The sequence below is a fragment of the Prunus avium genome, chromosome 8 (genome assembly GCF_965620075.1).
Source record: "Prunus avium chromosome 8, drPruAviu1.hap1.1, whole genome shotgun sequence".
Classification (NCBI taxonomy): domain Eukaryota; kingdom Viridiplantae; phylum Streptophyta; class Magnoliopsida; order Rosales; family Rosaceae; genus Prunus; species Prunus avium.
This window is the reverse complement of record NC_142291.1, coordinates 20,464,745-20,473,106: the sequence shown is the minus strand read 5'-3', so window position 1 is coordinate 20,473,106 and position 8,362 is coordinate 20,464,745. Positions and strand designations below refer to the sequence as shown.

At 39.9% G+C, this 8,362-nt stretch overlaps 1 non-coding gene across 1 annotated transcript; it reads right to left on the bottom strand.

The window, feature by feature from the left end:
- Positions 1 to 477: 477 nt before the first annotated feature.
- Positions 478 to 584, bottom strand: LOC148292310 (small nucleolar RNA R71). Its single transcript, XR_015827232.1, has one exon. It is a non-coding gene; the product is annotated as a small nucleolar RNA R71 (small nucleolar RNA).
- Between the last annotated feature and the right edge of the window lie 7,778 nt (positions 585 to 8,362).

Below are 8,362 nucleotides of genomic sequence, written 5' to 3'. Positions count from 1 at the left end.
TATAGTTCTTTAAGTGCTGAATCTGAGAGCTACGAATCTGAAGGTTCAAGCAAGATGGCAGAGATTCCAAACAACAACAATAATGATGAAGGAGGTGGTGCGCTTGTTGTCCAACCTAGGAAACCCCTGCGTGAATTTTCCATCCCCAAAGTCACTGATCAACCTTCGTGCATCGTCTATCCTCAACTCACAATTGACAGGTTTGAGCTTAGAAGTGGTATGATTCATCTTCTTCCAACTTATTATGGTAATACCACTAAGGATCCTTACATGCATGTTAAGCAATTCTTTGAAATATGTGCTACAATCAAAATTCAAGGACTTGATGATGAGCAGATTAAGATGAGGCTATTCCCATTCAGTTTAAAAGATAAGGCTAAGTCATGGTTATACTCTTTGCCTAATGCTTCAATTCGTACTTGGGATGAGCTTTCTAATAAGTTTTTGCAGAAATTCTTTCCAGCTCAAAAGACTAACAAGATTAGAAAGGAAATTCTTGGTTTCACACAAAGAGAAGGAGAAGCTTTTCATGAATGCTGGGAGAGGTACAAGGAGATGATGAGTTCTTGCCCACACCACAATATAGAGAGTTGGATGCAAATGCAATCTTTCTATGAAGGTTTGCTTGATTCCGAAAGGATGATGGTAGATGCAACAAGTGGAGAAGGACTGATGAACAAAACAGCAGATGAGGCTTTTACTCTCTTTGAATCTTTGAGTACCAACTCTCAACAATGGAGCTACAATAAAGGAAGAGGAGCTCCTATGAAAGCTGTGGTCTCTGAGGTAAGTACTAATAATGAGATTAATGCAAAACTTGATGTTATGTGTTCTTTGCTTCAACAGGCAGTGACTGGCCCTCTAGGAAGCAAAGAGGAAGTTCAAGACCAATCTTTTGCAAAGCACATGCTAGAGCAAGCAAATGCCCTTCAAGGAAGGAATCCTCAGAATGATCCTTACTCAAACACATACAATCCGGGGTGGAGAAATCATCCTAATTTCAGGTGGAGCAATAATTCAAATGTGCAACAATCTCAAGGACCTCCCCCAGGATTTCAAATACAACAAAGGCAATTCCAGCAAGCTCCCCAACAAGTACAAGAGCAAAGGGGTGATCAAATGGGAGAATTGCAAGACATGTTCAAGAAGTTCATGGGGCAACAGATGCAAACCAATCAGAATCTTCAAAATGCAGTGAACAAACTAGAAGTGCAAGTTGGGCAGATTGCATCCTCCATGAGCAATAGAGCATCCGGAACTTTTCCAAGCCAAACGGAGGTGAATCCAAGGCATCATGAGCAAGTTAAAGCAGTGCACATCTTGAGAAGTGGTAAACAAGTTGATAATAAGGTTGGAGATGCCAATGAAGAGCAAGAAGATGGAGAAAACGTGGAGATCATTCAGCCACCACAAGGGCAGCCCACAGGTTCCACCAAACAGCCCCTCAATTCTCTTGGAAAGAGCACAGGCCCTAAGGTATCATCTAATGCTAATCAAGTTCCAATTTCATCTAATGCTTTTAGGCCTATTGCACCCTTTCCCAGCAGGTTATCAAAGTCAAAGAAAGATCAAGGCTTGGATGAGATAATGGAAATATTCAAGAAAGTGCAAATCAACATCCCATTGCTCAATGCCATTGCTCAGATTCCAAAATATGCAAATTTTTTGAAGGATCTATGCACTAACAAGAGGAGATTCAAAGAGCATGAACAGGTTGCATTAAGTGAAGAGGTTAGTGCAGTCTTACAAAGAAAGCTACCTCCAAAGCTAAAGGATCCAGGTTCATTTTCTATACCTTGTATAGTTGGTGATTTTAAGTTTCAAAAAGCTTTGCTTGATCTTGGTGCATCCATTAACCTTATGCCATATCATGTTTATGAGAAACTTAACCTTGGTGAGTTGCAAGCCACATCTGTGAGCATTCAATTGGCAGATAGAACTATCAGGTACCCTAGGGGCATTCTAGAAGATGTTTTGGTGAAAGTAGAAGAGCTGATTTTGCCAGCTGATTTCTTGGTGTTGGAAATGGAAGAAGCACCAATTCATGACAATCAGTTACCACTCATTCTTGGTCGTCCATTCATGGCAACTGCCGGTGCAATTATTGATGTGAAGAAGGGTACATTGACTATGAACGTGTTTGATGAGACAATAGCATTCAAAGTGTTTGAAGCCTCCAAGTTTCCAAGTGATGAGCATGAAGTTTTCCAGCTTGATGCAATTGATAATATGGTGAAAGAAGCACTGCCAATGAGTTATTTGGAGCCTATTGAAGCATGCATCACACAAAGCATAAGGAAAGAAGAAGTGGACAGATTAGAGGCTGTGATCTCTCCTTTACTTCTTGAGCTTGTTTGCAGCATGGATAGCTACATAGAAGTGGGAAAGAGGTATGCAAACCAATTTGAATCTTTACCCGCACCTACTAATAAGGTTTTACCTTCTATTGTGCAGGCACCGGAGTTGGAATTAAAGCAATTGCCAACACACCTTAAATATGCTTATTTAGGTGAGAGTGAGACTCTACCTGTTATCATTGCCTCACACCTCGAACCAAATGATGAGAAGAAGCTTTTGAGGGTTCTAAAAGAGCACAAAACTGCGATTGGATGGAGCATTGCAGATATCAAAGGCATAAGCCCAACATCGTGCATGCATAGGATACTATTGGAGGACAATGCAGTGCCTAAGAGGGATGCCCAAAGACGTCTCAATCCAAACATGAAGGAGGTGGTAAGGAAAGAAGTAATGAAGCTTTTAGATGTTGGTATTATTTACCCTATTTCTGACAGTAAATGGGTGAGCCCAATACAAGTTGTCCCCAAGAAATCAGGTATCACAGTGGTGAAGAATGAAGCAAACGAGCTTGTACCAACACGGATGACCACGGGCTGGAGAGTTTGCATTGATTATAGGAAGCTCAACACAGCAACAAGCAAGGATCACTTCCCTCTTCCATTTATTGATCAAATGCTTGAGAGATTGGCTGGCCATAGCCACTATTGCTTCCTTGATGGATATTCAGGTTACAACCAAATCGCCATAGCCCCAGAAGATCAAGAGAAGACAACCTTCACATGTCCCTTTGGTACTTTTGCTTATAGGAGGATGCCCTTTGGTCTTTGCAACGCCCCAGCCACTTTCCAAAGGTGCATGATGAGCATTTTCTCCGACATGGTAGAAAGGTTTATTGAGGTATTCATGGATGACTTCTCTGTCTTTGGTGATTCTTTTGATCAATGTTTGCATAACTTATCTAAGGTGTTGGCTAGATGTGAACAAAATAACCTTGTGCTTAATTGGGAAAAATGTCATTTTATGGTTAACCAAGGCATAGTTCTTGGTCATGTCATCTCTAGTAATGGAATTGAGGTAGATAAAGCTAAGATTGATTTGATTGCTTCTATGCCCTCACCTACTTCTGTCAAAGAAGTACGTTCTTTCCTTGGCCATGCAGGTTTCTATAGGCGTTTCATTAAAGATTTTTCTAAGATTGCAAGGCCTTTGTGCAATCTCCTTGCCAAGGACATGGATTTTGTGTTTGATCAAAACTGTGAGAATGCTTTCAATGCTTTGAAAATGATGCTCACAACTGCCCCAATCATTATGCCACCGGATTGGAGCTTGCCTTTTGAACTGATGTGTGACGCCTCAGATTATGCTGTTGGAGCTGTTTTGGGGCAGCGAGTTGATAAGAAGCCACATGCCATCTACTATGCTAGTAGAACCCTCAACGATGCCCAACTCAACTATTCCACCACAGAGAATGAGTTATTAGCTGTCATATTTGCTTTAGAGAAGTTCAGATCTTATTTGATTACTAACAAGGTCATTGTTTACACTGATCATGCAGCATTGAAATACTTGTTAGCTAAAAAGGATGCCAAGCCACGCCTCATTAGATGGATCCTCTTGTTGCAAGAGTTTGACTTGGAGATAAAAGATAAGAAAGGAAGTGAGAATGTGGTGGCTGATCACTTGAGTAGATTGGTGCATGTATCTAATGAAGAGGAGGATTCACTGCCATTGCGTGAAAGCTTCCCTGATGAGCAACTCTTCTCTATTTGTGCTTTGAATTCTCTTAATCCATTGCCTTGGTTTGCTGATATTGTTAACTACTTATGCACTAACGAACTCCCTACAGGGTTATCTACATTCCAACGTGACAAGCTTAGGAAACAAGCAAGATACTACTTTTGGGATGATCCATACCTATTCAAGCATTGTCCGGACCAAGTAATTCGAAGGTGTGTGCCTGAAGGTGATTTTAAGAGCATTCTAGAGTTTTGTCACTCCCATGCATGCGGAGGCCATTTTGGAGCAAAGAAGACTGCCAACAAAGTGCTACAATCAGGTTTCTTTTGGCCTACCCTTTTTAAGGATGCTTATACATTTTGTGCTTCATGTGATAGATGCCAACGGATGGGTAATTTGCATGCTAGAAATCAGATGCCTCTCACTAATATCTTAGTCATTGATATATTTGATGTTTGGGGAATTGATTTCATGGGCCCTTTTCCTACTTCTTATGGATTTGAATATATATTAGTTGCTGTCGATTATGTTTCCAAATGGGTGGAAGCCATTGCCACTAGAACTAATGATGCTAAGATTGTGATCAGTTTTCTCAGAGGAAATATTTTTACAAGGTTTGGCACACCAAGAGCAATCATTAGTGATGGTGGCTCCCATTTTGTTAACCAAGCTTTTGCAGCACTCTTGAAGAAGTATGGAATCAAGCATAAGGTGGCAACACCCTACCATCCTCAAACTAGTGGGCAGGTTGAGATAAGCAATAGGGAGATTAAGCACATACTTGAGAAGACAGTGAACACCACAAGGAAGGATTGGTACATGCGTTTGGAGGATGCATTGTGGGCTTATAGGACAGCTTATAAGACCCCCATAGGTATGTCTCCATATAGACTTGTTTTTGGTAAACCTTGTCACTTACCAGTGGAGCTTGAGCACAGGGCTTATTGGGCGATCAAGGCATTCAATTTTGACATGAAAGCTGCTGGTGAAAAGAGGAGGCTTCAACTCAATGAGTTGGAGGAGTTGCGACATGAGGCGTATGAGAACGCTAAGCTTTATAAGGAGAAAACAAAGCAGTATCATGACAAGAAGATTCTTAGGAAGACGTTTGAGGAAGGGCAGAAGGTTCTCTTATTCAATTCACGCCTTAAGCTCTTCCCAGGTAAGCTTCGTTCTCGGTGGATTGGCCCTTTTGTTATTACTAATGTGTTTGATCATGGCGCAGTGGAGATTCAAAATATTAAGGATGGCAGCACCTTCAAGGTGAACGGACATCGGTTGAAACCTTACTTTGATGCCAACTTTGATGCCAATATTGAGTCTCAAGCACTCAAGGAGCCTCCACCACTCTCTTGAAGCTCACCAAAGTTTGGACGTCCGGCTGAAGACATAAAACTTAGCGCTTCTTGGGAGGCAACCCAAGGTGATGAGGAGAAGATAGAACGTGCAAGGAGCTTGCTTGCGTCCTAATCGCTTCAAAGGGGAGTTGTTTTCTGAACTCTAACATTTGGTTATGTCTTTTCCTTATCTTCTTTCCTTTCATTTATGAGGCATTGCTTGTTCTTATACTCTAAACATTGAGGACAATGTTTCATTTAAGTTTGGGGGGAAGGATTCAGTTATGTTGTTTTATTGTCAAATTTTAAAATTTTTAAGTGTGTCTAGTGTCTAATAACGCAGGATTTTGTGTGTTGTTTCGTTATCCTTCCAAACACCTATGATAAGACTTGGATTTAATACTAATATGGTTTTTTCAGAAATTGATAGTCATTGTTTAAGGCCTATGTGTGATTCTGAGTGAACTTTGTCTTGCATGCCATCCTTGCACTTATTGAGCACTTTGCCAAGTTAGTCCAATTTCTTGCTACTTGGAGATGTTATGCAATTCTGCTTATTTCATGATCTTGGTTTCATGCTCTAGAACTTATTTGAATATCTCTTGAGACATTCTGTTGCCATACAATGCTTAGGAAGTGATTTAGGCCATGTTTAAATCGTTTGAGCCTTTCTAACCATCCCTCTACATGTATTCATCCCTAGTCAATCCATTTGAGCCTACGTTAAGCCTTTCTTTGTGTAAACCATTTCTACCATAATAAATCTCTGTTTCTTATCTTTACCTATTCTTTGAGCAATTAAAGCTATCTTTAAAGGAGAGTCATAAAGATTGCAAGGTTTTTGGAGCAAAACTGAGTCATTAGTGCTGTAACCCAAGTGTTGAAAAGAAATAAGTTTTGGGGTATTGTTAACTAATCAAAAGAGGTAATGAAGTGTGACCAATGTAGTCACGGCCCTAGGGTGTTATAAGGAAAGATCATGGTGATCTAGGGTAAAGAGCCACAAAATTAGGCCAAATAACACATTTGAAGGTGCTGAAATTATGTTGAAAATCTGCTCATGTATGTGTTCCTTGCTTGTTACAAAGTTCAGTAATCTCTCATGCTTTTACCTATGCTTTAGTTGTGCTCAAAATGTTGTTATATCTCCATGTCTCCTCTTTCATTCAACCACTACCCTAAGCCTCATTACAACCCTTGTAAAGTCCTTTTGATCCTTGGTAATGTGTGGTATTACTGTGGAGAGCTGATTTCATAATGAGCTTATGGGGCTCGAAATTCTTGATTGTGCTTTAAGTGTGTGCGCATGTACTTATTTGAGTTGCAGGTGTTGTTCTGATTTGGCATTCACACACTACACTTAAGGATGTCATTGTAAGCTTTGCACACTCTTGAATCATGTGTGGAACTTAGATTGTGATTGTTGTGTTTCTTTGGAACCATATACTTTGATGATTCTTTGAGGATATTGTTTGGAAGGCTAGCTGCTTATTTTCTGTTTTCTAAGTTGTAGTTTTATTTTGTTTGCTCGAGGACTAGCAAAGTCTAAGTTTGGGGGTATTTGATAAGTTCATAATTTCACACATTTGCATGCCTTCGTTACTTAGTAATTTTGTTTAGTTTCTCTTTATTTCAAGTCACTTACCTATGTTTGTGTGTTCTATAGGTTGAAGGCAGCAAGAGATTGCTTTTGAAGCAAAATGGTGCAAAACGTGCAAAAACTGGATATTGAGTTAGAAGTTCATTTCGGACTTATCTTCTTCATCCGAGCTTGGATTGGGCCAATACTTGTGTGGTTGGATCAGAGACATTCTGAACTTCAAAATGGATATCTTAAAGTCATATTTGGATTCAGCCAAACCCAATCCGTGAGCCCATCAAAATACACATCATGCTGACATGAGGATGAGCTGATGGATGCTTGGTCATGGTGAGCTAGGCATGAGCTATTGGTTTCTGGATGGATGCTTGATCATGCTGACATGAAGATGACCTATGGCTGCTGGTGGGATTTATTAGTGCAGCAACCAATTCTGATTATCTAAATACAAGTGTTGTATGCATTAGTCATATTCAATTCAGAATTCCCCTTTCCTTCTCCCTATAAATACCACTTCCATTCCACATCCCAGACACAATTCACTTCATCCATTACTTCCATACACACATTCAGATTCACCACAAAGAGAGAGAGAGAGCTAGCTGCAAAGGAGGGAGAGCTGGGAGCTGTCCTGGAAACTACCTTGCTGCCACCAGCTAGTTCTTCTATTCTCTTTATTCTACCTATGTATTTCTTATCTTCTGTATTCATAATTATGTTTAACTAATCCATTTTGTTAGGGCTTAGGATGAAGCCCTAGTCATGAATATTCAATGTTATGGATGATTTCATAGTTAATTGATTTCCTTGCTTTCATTATCAAGTTGTTAATCTCCAGCTTATTATGTGCTTGATGTATGTTTTCTTGGAGTAGCTAACTAGGATTTTATGCATCTAGCACAGGTTGGGAAGGGGTTTAGATTCACCAATTCTACTCTCCTTTCACAAGCAACACATGAATGGCCTAAGAATCATTCAAGGGGTTAATAACCATAGGTTGACTAGGACAGATACCATGTTCTAGGACTTGTGTGATTATCATATTCTCAAGGAACTTAATGACTCTTATATGCTTTATTCTAAGTAGATACCATGCTTAGGTTGCATATTAGAGATCACGTGTTGTGTAGATACCATGCACAATTACATGCCTTAGGAGAATCATGCATCCTGCACCTAGATACCATAGGCTTGTATGCGATAATCTATTGTTAATGAAGCTTGAGTCAATTTCTATGCATTCATAACTTGGATAGGAAGACTAGTGGTAGATTCCAAGGCTCTAACACTTCTCAATCATTGTTTCACAACTTGTTCATTGCTGCCATTGTTTACTTCCAGCACTTCCATTTCATTCTCTTGTTTTCATTTAAACAACAAAAACCCCCCA